Genomic DNA, 14596 nt, shown 5'->3' on the forward strand with positions numbered 1-14596 from the left:
AGTGCACTATTCAACTTCTGGAGCTGCTGGGGTTTGTGATAAATTACCCAAAGTCCCATCTCCAGCCAACTCAGTCTCTGGAATTCATAGGAGCGCTGCTGAATTCCCAGATGGCTCAGGCCTACCTTCCCGAAGCGAGGGCCACCAATCTCTTGGCCCTGGCTTCGCGGACCAGAGCGTCTCAGCAGATCACAGCTCGGCAGATGTTGAGACTTCTGGGTCATATGGCCTCCACAGTTCATGTGACTCCCATGGCTCGTCTTCATATGAGATCTGCTCAATGGACCCTAGCTTCCCAGTGGTTCCAAGCCACCGGGAATCTAGAGGATGTCATCCGCCTCTCCACCAGTTGCCGCACTTCACTGCTCTGGTGGACCATACGGACCAATTTGACCCTGGGACGTCCATTCCAAATTCCGCAGCCCACGAAAGTGCTGACGACGGATGCATCTCGCCTGGGGTGGGGAGCCCATGTCGATGGGCTTCACACCCAGGGTCTGTGGTCCCTCCAGGAAAAGGATCTGCAGATCAACCTCCTGGAGCTCCGAGCGATCTGGAACGCACTGAAGGCTTTCAGAGATCGGCTGTCCTGCCAAATTATCCAAATTCGGACAGACAATCAGGTTGCAATGTATTACGTCAACAAGCAGGGGGGCACCGGATCTCGCCCCCTGTGTCAGGAAGCCGTCGGTATGTGGCGTTGGGCGTGTCGGTTCGGCATGCTTCTCCAAGCCACGTACCTGGCAGGCGTAAACAACAGTCTGGCCGACAGACTGAGCAGAGTCATGCAACCGCACGAGTGGTCGCTCCATTCCAGAGTGGTACGCAAGATCTTCCGAGAGTGGGGCACCCCCTCGGTGGATCTTTTCGCCTCTCAGACCAACCACAAGCTGCCTCTGTTCTGTTCCAGACTTCAGACACACGGCAGGCTAGCGTCAGATGCCTTTCTCCTTCATTGGGGGACCGGCCTCCTGTATGCTTATCCTCCCATACCTTTGGTGGGGAAGACCTTACTGAAGCTCAAGCAAGACCGCGGCACCATGATTCTGATAGCGCCCTTTTGGCCCCGTCAGATCTGGTTCCCTCTTCTTCTGGAGTTGTCCTCAGAAGAACCGTGGAGATTGGAGTGTTTTCCGACTCTCATTTCGCAGAACGACGGAGCGTTGCTGCACCCCAACCTTCAATCCCTGGCTCTCACGGCCTGGATGTTGAGGGCGTAGACTTCGCTGCGTTGGGTCTGTCTGAGGGTGTCTCCCGGGTCTTGCTTGCCTCTAGGAAGGATTCCACTAAAAAGAGTTACTTTTTCAAGTGGAGGAGGTTTGTCGTTTGGTGTGAGAGCCAGGCCCTAGAACCTCGTTCTTGCCCTGCACAGAACCTGCTTGAATACCTTCTGCACTTATCAGAGTCTGGCCTCAAGACCAACTCAGTAAGGAATCACCTTAGTGCGATTAGTGCTTACCATTATCGTGTGGAAGGTAAAGCCATCTCTGGAGAGCCTTTAGTCGTTCGATTCATGAGAGGCTTGCTTTTGTCAAAGCCCCCTATCAAGCCTCCTACTGTGTCATGGGATCTCAACGTCGTCCTCACCCAGCTGATGAAACCTCCTTTTGAGCCACTGAATACCTGCCATCTGAAGTACTTGACCTGGAAGGTCATTTTCTTGGTGGCAGTTACTTCAGCTCGTAGGGTCAGTGAGCTTCAAGCCCTAGTAGCTCATGCTCCATATACTAAATTTCATCACAACAGAGTAGTGCTCCGCACTCACCCAAAGTTCCTGCCGAAGGTGGTGTCAGAGTTCCATCTTAACCAGTCAATTGTCTTGCCAACATTCTTCCCCAGGCCGCATACCCGCCCTGCTGAACGTCAGTTGCACACATTGGACTGCAAGAGAGCATTGGCCTTCTACTTGGAGCGGACACAGCCCAACAGACAGTCCGCCCAATTGTTTATTTCTTTCGACCCTAACAGGCTAGGGGTCGCTGTCGGGAAACGCACCATCTCCAATTGGCTAGCAGATTGCATTTCCTTCACTTACGCCCAGGCTGGGCTGACTCTTGAGGGTCATGTCACGGCTCATAGTGTCAGAGCCATGGCAGCGTCAGTGGCCCACTTGAAGTCAGCCACTATTGAAGAGATTTGCAAGGCTGCGACGTGGTCATCTGTCCACACATTCACATCACATTACTGCCTCCAGCAGGATACCCGACGCGACAGTCGGTTCGGGCAGTCGGTGCTGCAGAATCTGTTTGGGGTGTAAATCCAACTCCACCCTCCAGGACCCGAATTTATTCTGGTCAGGCTGCACTCTCAGTTAGTTGTTCTTCGTAGGTCAATTCCTGTTGTTTCCTCGCCGTTGCGAGGTTCCATTGACCTGGGTTCTTGTTTTGAGTGAGCCTGAGAGCTAGGGATACCCCAGTCGTGAGAACAAGCAGCCTGCTTGTCCTCGGAGAAAGGGTATGATACATACCTGTAGCAGTTGTTCTCCGAGGACAGCAGGCTGATTGTTCTCACCTACCCTCCCTCCTCCCCTTTGGAGTTGTGTGTTTCATCTTTTGCTAGTCATTCAACTGGCGGGAGCGGTCGCGCACGGGCGGGAAGACGGCCGCGCATGCGCGGTGGGTGTGCCCTGCGTGCCGACCGTCCCGCGAAGCTTCTTTCCGGTTGGTGGGGGCTGCCGCGGACGTCACCCAGTCGTGAGAACAATCAGCCTGCTGTCCTCGGAGAACAACTGCTACAGGTATGTATCATACCCTACCAGCACTATCAAGAAAAAAGAAAAGAAAAACTTATATGCTTTGTTCAGGCACAGCCCCTTGTGACTCTGGCAATTACTTAAATTTTCTCTTGCCTCAGGTACACAAAAAATACCTGTATATATAAGCCACAATGAGCCTGCCATGAAAAGTACAAATGAAAAAATAAAAAAGAGATTTAACTCCGAAGACCTGAAGAAAACACGAAGCCCTAACGAACTCCGTGTCTCCTCAGACGCGGAAAAAGAAAAACTGAGGGGCGTGTCCGCACGGCGAGCGGGAAGAGGTGTGCGCACATGCGCAGTACGATCGCTCGCGCGTCGGAACGCCGTAAAGAGATTTTGAGATTTTGCTTTAAAATCCTCCGGGGCCGACGTGGCGTCACCCACTTGTGAGAATATCAGCCTGCTTGTCTTTGGAGAAATTCAGTTAGGGTCCATACTTCAAAACATTCTGTGATCTGAGACCTGATTGGCTAGCAGAGGCTGCTGATCAATCAGTCATTGTCTCCCTTAGCAACAGCTTGCCTGGCAGTGGGGAGAGAGGCTGAAGACATTGAAGAGTTGAAGACGTGTTAGGGAGCTCTGAGTGTGTGATAGGATTTCTTAGCCAAAAAGTGTTCAAAGGTTTTTCTCCAATTGCTTAAGAAGTACTTAGTGAAGGTAAAGTGAGCAGGAAGTGAAAGGTGTGGGGTTTGTTCAAGAAAAATCTGAAAACTGATTTCTTATTACTTGTGTGCTGTTTGAAATTTTTGTAATTAAGACCGAGTGGGAGGAACCAACTGTGTGACTGTGAGAAACAAGTTTATTTAAGCAGATTAGCCCCAGTTAAGTCCCAAGGGAATCTGGTCTTCATGGCCTGGGGGTTTGGCCTGAAGTAGTTATGCATGATTTGCTAGTGTGACAGTGTAGGAGTTTGCACCCTTTTGGAGAGACTGAGTTAGTACATAAGTATTGCCATACTGGGACAGACCAAAGGTCCATCAAGCCCAGCATCCTGTTTCCAACAGTGGCCAATCCAGGTCACAAATACCTGGCAAGATCCCAAAAAAGTACAAAACATTTTTTCTCCGAGGACAAGCAGGCTGCTTGTTCTCACGACTGGGTGACGTCCGCGGCAGCCCCCACCAACCGGAAAAAAGCTTCGCGGGACGGTCGGGACGCAGGGCACGCCCACCGCGCATGCGCGGCCGTCTTCCCGCCCGTGCGCGACCGCTCCCGCCAGTTCCTTTTTTTCCGCGACTGGAGAGAGTTGTGCTTTTGCCACTCTCTCTGTTTTCAGCCGCCGGATTTTCTCGATCGCGTTTACGCGGATCGTCGCTTTGCTTCTGGTTACCGTACGATTTCCCTTTTTGTTTCAAAAACAACAAAAAAAAAAAAAAAAAACCTGCGCGTGTGGAGCACGCGCTCCCCTTTTTCCCTCGCTTCTAGCGGGGACGCCACGTTGCGGCCTAGTGGTCGCTCGGTCGTTTCTTTTTCCGTGGTGTGATTCCAGCCACCATTGACGACTTCGACTTCGCCGACGCGATTTTTCCGTCGATGTCCGCGAAGGTCCCGAGTGGATTTAAAAAGTGTGGTCGCTGCGGCCGGCCGATCTCGCAGACCGACACCCACGCTTGGTGCCTCCAGTGCCTCGGGCCGGAGCACAATCTCAAGTCGTGTTCTTTGTGTCTAGGTCTCCGGAAACGGACTCAGGTTGCGAGGCAAGTTCTGCGGGACCGTCTTTTTGGAACTTGCGCCGGCCCCTCGACGTCGACCTCGACGGCATCGGTATCGACGGCCGGTCCTTCGGTACCGGTATCGATGCCCGAGACATCGGCACCGATGGCAGCGACCCCAGGAGAACAGGTCCCGTCGGCCCGCCGGTCCTCCGGTGAGAGTGGGGGTGAGAGGCCGCGTGGGCAATCGGCCCCGGTCACTCCCTCAGCTTGTGGGCCACGGGACCGAACCCTGTCTGACCCGGTACCTCGAGACCGAGGGGGATCGACCTCCTCCTCCTCCATGCCTTCCGGCACCGGTGACGGGCATCGGAAGAAAGATAAGAAGCGCCGTCACCGGTCGCCCTCGGTGCATCCGGATGTCGGAGAGGAGGCGACGCCGAAGCGTCATCGTCGAGAGGAGAGGTCTCCGTCGGTTGTGGAGGTACCGACGCGTCGGGGTTCCGGCACCTCGGTGCCGTCTCCTGGCCCCCAGCAGCTTCCGGCACCGACACCCTTACCGGCCCCACCGCCTTTCCCGGCAGCGGGCCTAGACGAGTGCCTCAGAGCCATCCTTCCGGGGATCCTGGAAGGACTGATGCGCCAGGCTGTGCCGGCGCCGGGGGTGCTTGCGCCCTCGGCGCCGATGACTGTGGCGCCGGTGAGCTCTAGCCCGGCGCCGGGGCCGTCGACACCGCCGCCGCTTGCGGCGCCGGTCTCGACCGCCACGCAGGTGGAGTCCCCGTCGACGTCGATGGAGGGAGCTCCGTCCCCGCCGGCGCGGGAGTCCACCGCTCGACGACACCGAGACCTCGGTGCCTCGACGTCGAGCCGGGCCCGGTTCAGGACTCAGCTACATGAGCTAATGTCCGATACCGAGGATGAGGACTCGTGGGGGGAAGAGGAGGACCCTAGATATTTCTCCTCAGAGGAGTCTACGGGCCTTCCCTCGGACCCCACGCCTTCACCGGAGAGGAAGCTCTCACCTCCTGAGAGTCTCTCTTTTGCCTCCTTTGTGCGGGATATGTCTATCAGCATTCCCTTCCCCGTGGTCTCTGTGGAAGAGCCGAGGGCCGAGATGCTCGAGGTCCTCGACTATCCATCTCCACCTAGAGAGTCCTCCACGGTGCCGCTGCACAATGTCCTAAAGGAGACGCTGCTTCGGAACTGGGTGCGACCATTAACTAACCCCACCATTCCCAAGAAAACAGAGTCCCAGTACAGGATCCACTCTGACCCAGAGCTCATGCGGCCCCAATTGCCCCATGACTCAGCGGTCGTGGATTCTGCTCTCAAGAGGGCACGGAGTTCGAGGGATACCGCCTCGGCGCCCCCGGGGCGGGAGTCTCGCACTCTGGACTCGTTTGGGAGGAAGGCCTACCAATCCTCCATGCTCGTGACCCGCATCCAATCATACCTGCTCTATATGAGCATTCACATGCGGACCTATGTGCAACAACTGGCGGACCTGGTCGAGAAGCTCCCGCCGGAGCAGTCCAGGCCTTATCAGGAGGTGGTCAGGCAGCTGAAGGCGTGCAGAAAGTTCCTGTCCAGGGGTATTTATGACACCTGTGACGTGGCATCTCGTGCTGCGGCCCAAGGTATAGTGATGCGCAGGCTCTCATGGCTGCGCGCCTCTGACCTGGACAACCGCACCCAGCAGAGACTGGCCGACGTCCCTTGCCGGGGGGATAACATTTTTGGTGAGAAGGTCGAGCAGATGGTGGACCAACTGCATCAGCGGGAAACCGCTCTCGACAAGCTCTCCCACCGGGCGCCTTCAGCATCCACCTCCACAGGTGGACGTTTTTTCCCGGGCCCGGCAGGCTGCACCCTATTCTTTTGCGAAGCGTAGGTACAACCAGCCGGCCCGAAGGCCTCGTCAGGCACAGGGACAGCCCCAGCGCGCTCGTTCTCGTCAACAGCGTGCGCCTAAGCAGCCCCCTGCGCCTCCACAGCAAAAGCCGGGGACGGGCTTTTGACTGGATCCATGGGAACATAGCCGCCCTACAAGTGTCCGTACCGGACGATCTGCCGGTCGGAGGGAGGTTAAAATTTTTTCACCAAAGGTGGCCTCTCATAACCTCCGACCAGTGGGTTCTCCAAATAGTGCGGTGCGGATACGCCCTGAATTTGGCCTCCCTGCCTCCAAATTGCCCTCCGGGAGCTCAGTCTTTCAGCTCCCGCCACAGGCAGGTACTTGCAGAGGAACTCTCCGCCCTTCTCAGCACCAATGCGGTCGAGCCCGTACCACCCTGGCAGGAAGGGCAGGGATTCTATTCCAGGTACTTCCTTGTGGAAAAGAAAACAGGGGGGATGCGTCCCATCCTAGACCTGAGAGGCCTGAACAAATTCCTGGTCAAAGAAAAGTTCAGGATGCTTTCCTTGGGCACCCTTCTGCCAATGATTCAGAAAAACGATTGGCTATGTTCCCTGGATTTAAAGGACGCATACACTCACATCCCGATACTGCCAGCTCACAGACAGTATCTCAGATTCTGCCTGGGCGCACGGCACTTTCAGTATTGTGTGCTGCCCTTTGGGCTCGCCTCTGCCCCACGAGTGTTTACAAAGTGCCTCATGGTGGTGGCGGCGTATCTACGCAAGCTGGGAGTGCACGTGTTCCCATATCTCGACGATTGGCTGGTCAAGAGCACCTCGGAGGCAGGAGCCCTCCGGTCCATGCAGTGCACTATTCAACTTCTGGAGCTGCTGGGGTTTGTGATCAATTACCCAAAGTCCCATCTCCAGCCTACTCAGTCTCTGGAATTCATAGGAGCGCTGCTGAATACCCAGACGGCTCAGGCCTACCTTCCCGAAGCGAGGGCTACCAATCGCTTGGCCCTGGCTTCGCAGACCAGAGCGTCTCAGCAGATCACAGCTCGGCAGATGTTGAGACTTCTGGGTCATATGGCCTCCACAGTTCATGTGACTCCCATGGCTCGTCTTCACATGAGATCTGCTCAATGGACCCTAGCTTCCCAGTGGTTTCAAGCCACCGGAAATCTAGAAGATGTCATCCGCCTCTCCACCAGTTGCCGCACTTCACTGCTCTGGTGGACCATCCGGACCAATTTGACCCTGGGACGTCCATTCCAAATTCCGCAGCCCACGAAAGTGCTGACAACGGATGCATCTCGCCTGGGGTGGGGAGCCCATGTCGATGGGCTTCACACCCAGGGTCTGTGGTCCCTCCAGGAAAAGGATCTGCAGATCAACCTCCTGGAGCTCCGAGCGATCTGGAACGCACTGAAGGCTTTCAGAGATCGGCTGTCCTGCCAAATTATCCAAATTCGGACAGACAATCAGGTTGCAATGTATTACGTCAACAAGCAGGGGGGCACCGGATCTCGCCCCCTGTGTCAGGAGGCCGTCGGGATGTGGCGTTGGGCGTGTCAGTTCGGCATGCTCCTCCAAGCCACGTACCTGGCAGGCGTAAACAACAGTCTGGCCGACAGACTGAGCAGAGTATTGCAACCGCACGAGTGGTCTCTCCATGCCAGAGTGGTACGCAAGATCTTCCGAGCGTGGGGCACCCCCTCGGTGGACCTTTTCGCCTCTCAGACCAACCACAAGCTGCCTCTGTTCTGTTCCAGACTTCAGGCACACGGCAGGCTAGCGTCGGACGCCTTTCTCCTTCATTGGGGGACCGGCCTCCTGTATGCTTATCCTCCCATACCTTTGGTGGGGAAGACCTTACTGAAGCTCAAGCAAGACCGCGGCACCATGATTCTGATAGCGCCCTTTTGGCCCCGTCAGATCTGGTTCCCTCTTCTTCTGGAGTTGTCCTCAGAAGAACCGTGAAGATTGGAGTGTTTTCCGACTCTCATTTCGCAGAACGACGGAGCGTTGCTGCACCCCAACCTTCAATCCCTGGCTCTCACGGCCTGGATGTTGAGGGCGTAGACTTCGCTGCGTTGGGTCTGTCTGAGGGTGTCTCCCGGGTCTTGCTTGCCTCTAGGAAGGATTCCACTAAAAAGAGTTACTTTTTCAAGTGGAGGAGGTTTGTCGTTTGGTGTGAGAGCAAGGCCCTAGAACCTCGTTCTTGCCCTGCACAGAACCTGCTTGAATACCTTCTGCACTTATCAGAGTCTGGCCTCAAGACCAACTCAGTAAGGAATCACCTTAGTGCGATTAGTGCTTACCATTATCGTGTGGAAGGTAAAGCCATCTCTGGAGAGCCTTTAGTCGTTCGATTCATGCGAGGCTTGCTTTTGTCAAAGCCCCCTATCAAGCCTCCTACAGTGTCATGGGATCTCAACGTCGTCCTCACCCAGCTGATGAAACCTCCTTTTGAGCCACTGAATTCCTGCCATCTGAAGTACTTGACCTGGAAGGTCATTTTCTTGGTGGCAGTTACTTCAGCTCGTAGGGTCAGTGAGCTTCAAGCCCTGGTTGCTCATGCTCCGTATACCAAATTTCATCACAACAGAGTAGTGCTCCGCACCCACCCAAAGTTCCTGCCGAAGGTGGTGTCGGAGTTCCATCTTAACCAGTCAATTGTCTTGCCAACATTCTTCCCCAGGCCGCATACCCGCCCTGCTGAACGTCAGTTGCACACATTGGACTGCAAGAGAGCATTGGCCTTCTACTTGGAGCGGACACAGCCCCACAGACAGTCCGCCCAATTGTTTGTTTCTTTCGACCCTAACAGGCTAGGGGTCGCTGTCAGGAAACGCACCATCTCCAATTGGCTAGCAGATTGCATTTCCTTCACTTACGCCCAGGCTGGGCTGACTCTTGAGGGTCATGTCACGGCTCATAGTGTCAGAGCCATGGCAGCGTCGGTGGCCCACTTGAAGTCAGCCACTATTGAAGAGATCTGCAAGGCTGCGACGTGGTCATCTGTCCACACATTCACATCTCATTACTGCCTCCAGCAGGATACCCGACGCGACAGTCGGTTCGGGCAGTCGGTGCTGCAGAATCTGTTTGGGGTGTAAATCCAACTCCACCCTCCAGGACCCGAATTTATTCTGGTCAGGCTGCACTCTCAGTTAGTTGTTCTTCGTAGGTCAATTTCTGTTGTTCCCTCGCCGTTGCGAGGTTCAATTGACCTGGGTTCTTGTTTTGAGTGAGCCTGAGAGCTAGGGATACCCCAGTCGTGAGAACAAGCAGCCTGCTTGTCCTCGGAGAAAGTGAATGATACATACCTGTAGCAGGTGTTCTCCGAGGACAGCAGGCTGATTGTTCTCACCTACCCTCCCTCCTCCCCTTTGGAGTTGTGTGTTTCATCTTTTGCTAGTTATTCAACTGGCGGGAGCGGTCGCGCACGGGCGGGAAGACGGCCGCGCATGCGCGGTGGGCGTGCCCTGCGTCCCGACCGTCCCGCGAAGCTTTTTTCCGGTTGGTGGGGGCTGCCGCGGACGTCACCCAGTCGTGAGAACAATCAGCCTGCTGTCCTCGGAGAACACCTGCTACAGGTATGTATCATTCACTATACTGCTTATCACAGAAATAGTGGATTTTCCCCAGGGCCAATTTAATAATGGTCTATGGACTTTTCCTTTAGGAAGCCGTCCAAACCTTTTAAAAATTCTGCTAAGCTAACCGCCTTTACCACATTCTCTGGCAATGAATTCCAGAGTTGAATTACATGTTGAGTGAACAAAAATGTTCTCTGATTTGTTATAAATTTACTACTTTGTAGCTTCATCGCATGCCCCCTAGTATTTTTGGGAAGCGTAAACAGACGCTTCACATCTACCCATTCAACTCCACTCATTATTTTATAGACCTCTATCATATCTCCCCTCAGCTGCCTTTTCTCCAAGCTGAAGAGCCCTAGCCGCTTTCGTCTTTCCTCATAGGGAAGTCGTCCCATCCCTTTATCATTTTCATCGCCCTTCTCTGCACCTTTTCTAATTCCACTATATCTTTTTTTGAGCTGCGGTGACCAGAATTGAACACAATATTCGAGGTGCGGTCGCACCATGGAGCCATACAAAGGCATTATAACATCCTCATTTTTGTTTTCCATTCCTTTCCTAATAATACCTAACATTCTATTTGCTTTCTTAGCCGCAGCAGCACACTTATCAGAAGGTTTCATTGTATCATCAACGACGACACCTAGATCCCTTTCTTGGTCTGTGACTCCTAACGTGGAACCTTGCATTACGTATCTATAATTCGGGTTTCTCTTTCCCATATGCATCACTTTGTACTTGCCCACATTAAATGTCATCTACCATTTAGACGCCCAGTCTCACAGTCTCGTAAGGTCCTCTTGTAATTTTTCACAATCCTCCCGCGATTTAACGACTTTGAATAACTTTGTGTTGTCAGCAAATTTAATTACCTCACTAGGTACTCCCATCTCTAGGTCATTTATAAATATGTTAAAAAGCAGCGGTCCCAGCACAGACCCCTGAGGAACCCCACTAACTACTCTTCTTGATTTAGAATACTGACCATTTAACCCTACTCTCTGTTTTCTATCTTTTAACCAGTTTTTAATCCACAATAGAACTCTACCTCCTATCCCATGACTCTCCAATTTCCTCTGGAGTCTTTCATGAGGTACTTCGTCAAATGCCTTCTGAAAATCCAGATACACAATATCAACCGGCTCACCTTTATCCGCATGTTTGGTCACCCCTTCAAAGAAATATAATAGATTGGTGAGGCACGATTTCCCTTCACTAAATCCATGTTGACTTTGTCTCATTAATCCATGCTTTTGAATATGCTCTGTAATAGTCTTTACCATTTTGCCTGCCACCAACATCAGACTCTCTGATCTATAATTTCCCAGATCTCCTCTGGAACCTTTTTTAAAAATCAGCATTACATTGGCCACCCTCCAATCTTATGGTACCACGCTTGATTTTATGGATAAATTACATATTACAATAGCTCTGCAAGTGCAGTTTTTAGTTGTATCAGTACTCTGGGATGAATACCATCCGGTCCAGGAGATTTGCTACTCTTCAATTTGTAGAACTGTCCCATTACATCCTCTAGGTTTATTGAGAATTCATTCAGTTTCTCCGACTCATCAGCTTCGAATACCATTTCTGGCACCGGTGTCTCTCCCAAATCTTCCTCGGTGAAGACCGAAGGAAAGAATTCATTTAATCTCTCCACTATGGCTTTGTCTTCCCTGATCGCCCCTTTTACCCCTGTCATCTAGTGGTCCAACCGATTCTTTTGCCAGCTTCCTGCTTTTTAATATACCTAAAAAAAAAAAATTTTTACAGTGTGTTTTTGTCTCCAACGCAATCTTTTTTTCGAAGTTTCTCTTAGCCTTCCTTTTCAGCACTTTGTATTTGACTTGACATTCCTTATGCTGTTTCTTATTATTTTCAGTTGGTTCCTTCCATTTTCTGAAAGATTGTTTTTTTTTAGCTCTAATAGCTTCCTTCACCTCACTTTTTAACCATGCCGTCTGTCATTTGGTCTTCCGTCCTCCATTTTTAATACGCTGAATATATTTGGCCTGGGCTTCCAGGATGGTGTTTTTGAACAGCATCAACGCCTTATGTAAATTTTTGACCCTCACAGCTGATCCTCTTAAGGTTTTTTTTTTTTTTGACCGTTCTTCTCATTTTATCATAGTCTCCTTTTTTAAAGTTAAACGCCAACGTATTTGATTTCCTATGTATACTTACTTGAAAGGTAATATCAAATCCGATCATATTATGATCACTGTTATCAAGTGGCCCCAGCACCATTACCTCCCGCACCAGATCATGCGTTCCACTAAGGACTAGGTCTAGAATGTTTTTCTTCTCTCTTCCGCTCCTGTACCAGTTGCTCCATAAAGCAATCCTTGATTTTGTCAAGGAATTTTACCTCCCTAGCGCCCTGATGTTACATTTACCCAGTCAGTATCAGGGTAATTGAAATCACCTATTATTATTGTGTTGCCCAGTTGTCGTAGACAGTGTGACTGCAGTGTGCAAAGAAGAGTTCCCTTCTTTAGTAGGGTATACAGTGAAAAGTATAGGAGAATTATTAAGTGTTGCAAAATTAACATTTATATTCTCAGCTAGAAATCCCCAGTAATCCCTATGTACTAGCTAGGGTGGTTCCTGATTGTTAGACAGGAAGAAGGGTTTTGTTTTTTAAATTTGTTTCAAAGTGCAAGGCAGTAGGTTCCAAAGCTGGAAGAAAAGAACTTGAGCTCCAACTATCAAGCAAAGAGAAGAAAAGAAGCACAAAGAGAGACCAAAGTAAAGATAAATCTTTACCTCCATATACAGCAAACAAAAAAGAACCGAGTTTTGTCAAACTTATCTGATGGTTTCACTGTTGTTCTAGAGTGGTATTACTAGAAATCTGAGTTGTTAGTTGAATTTCTGCCGGAAGAAATGTTTGACTATATGTTTATGCAAGAAAAGAACCAATATTGTTAACTTGAACACCTTTTCTCTCCCCCAAATTGGGTTTAAAATAAAGAAGTAACTTGTACTTAATATCTGTCTGGTTACTTGGTCTCCAAATCATTATATTTTCCATTCCTCTCCATAGTTTAGAACTTTGGAGACAAGGTTATTTTAATTGTTTCTGAGCTCAGGGATGAGCTTTGAGCTTGAGGTATTAGTCCACAGGTAATGGTAGAGAACATAGGGCCCTCTGAGACTCAGCAGCTACATTATGCATATTCTTTGTGTATATCCTGAAAAGCCTGGCGTTCCAGTTTCCCCAAAGGATCTTTATATAGCCTGAATTCTGATTCTAGATTCTTTACTTTTAATTAGTTGCAGTGGCGTAGCAAGGAGGGCTCCACCCAGGGCGGTTTGCCGTTGCACCCCCCCCCCCCCCCCCCGGGTGCAGCACGATGACACCCCCCCCCCCTCGGCGCATCAACACCCCCCCCCCCCCCCCCCGACCCAGTGCCTACCCTCCTCAGCTCCCTCCAACCAGCTCCCGCACCCTACCATGGAGAGGCGAGGCGCAGTGCCTCACGACTGCATGTAAAAAAAGCATGGATTGTCATTGGGCCTTCCCTCACGCTGTCTGTCCGCCCTTGCGGAAATAGGAAGTTGCGTCAGCGGAAGGCGGGACAGACAGCGTGAGGGAAGGCCCGATGACGATCCATTTTCACAACTTCAAACATGCCTATTTTCTAATGCTTCAATTTCTTTGGCCAAGGAATCAAGTGAGGCGCTCCATAACTGAGCATTATTGCTAATAATTTGGCCTTACATAGTCACATTATATGCACCCCAGGTAGCAGAATATTCCAAGGAATCATTCTCATTGAAGTGAAAAAATTAATCTGTCCATGTACTTATAAATTCCCCAACCCTTTTACCATTAACAGACTGTTTTAAAATGCATTGATGGGTCTTTGTATTTAAGAGTGGGCTACATAAGGATAAAGACACTGCTGCATGTATAAAATAAATATGGGTATCCAACACAGAGCTCAAAAGTTAATTAGAAATTAAAAAATAATCAGTCCTAGGACAAGACTGATGGCATAAAGATAAGAAGGTAAATTCTTTACCTGTCAGATTCTACAGTTGTCATAGGTTCACCAATCCATACGTTTCTTTCATAGGTTGTAAAATAGCTACAATTTTGTCCACCCTGGATCAAGTGTCCACTTGCAATTCTCCAAGTATTATGGAGAGGTCCGCAAAAAACTTGAATGATTTGAGTTTACAGCACATATAATTTTTGGGTTAACTAAACTCTTCTGCACCAGCAACCAACTTTACAAGGGGTCAACATTTTGTGCAATAATTTGTGAAGCACGGATCAGAATAACCGTGCCATTTTTCTTTTTGAACTTACCATATCTGGAAAGATATTAGTCTCAATTCAACTCACCTTAAAACAGGAGCAGTTAGCTAAGGAGAGGTATGTTTCCTGTAGAGCCATTGCCAGCCTGACAAGATAAAACCATATTTCAGGACTTTTGAGTCCCTCTTTATTAAGGAACAGTTGTTTCACTGCATTAGCCATTACCTCACTAGGAATGATAGGCCTAATACAATGCTTATGATGCCCTGGTCAAGTTTTGCATTGGTCCCACCCACTCACAATCCAGTATCCCTCCCTCCCTAGGGTTACCATATGGCTCCAGAAAAAGGAGGACGGATTGAGCCAGCCGGGTTTTACTTCCATTGCTTTCCATTGAAAGCAATGGAAGTAAAACCCGGGTGGCTCAATTACTTCCATTGAAAGCAATGGA

General features: G+C 50.7%; 1 protein-coding gene across 1 annotated transcript in view; it reads left to right on the forward strand.

Annotated features, from left to right (window-relative positions):
* NUP205 (nucleoporin 205) overlaps positions 1–14596 on the forward strand; it is a 1281456-nt gene that overhangs the window by 954818 nt on the left and 312042 nt on the right. The window lies entirely within an intron of this gene.

The sequence above is a fragment of the Microcaecilia unicolor genome, chromosome 10 (assembly GCF_901765095.1).
Source record: "Microcaecilia unicolor chromosome 10, aMicUni1.1, whole genome shotgun sequence".
Lineage (NCBI taxonomy): Eukaryota > Metazoa > Chordata > Amphibia > Gymnophiona > Siphonopidae > Microcaecilia > Microcaecilia unicolor.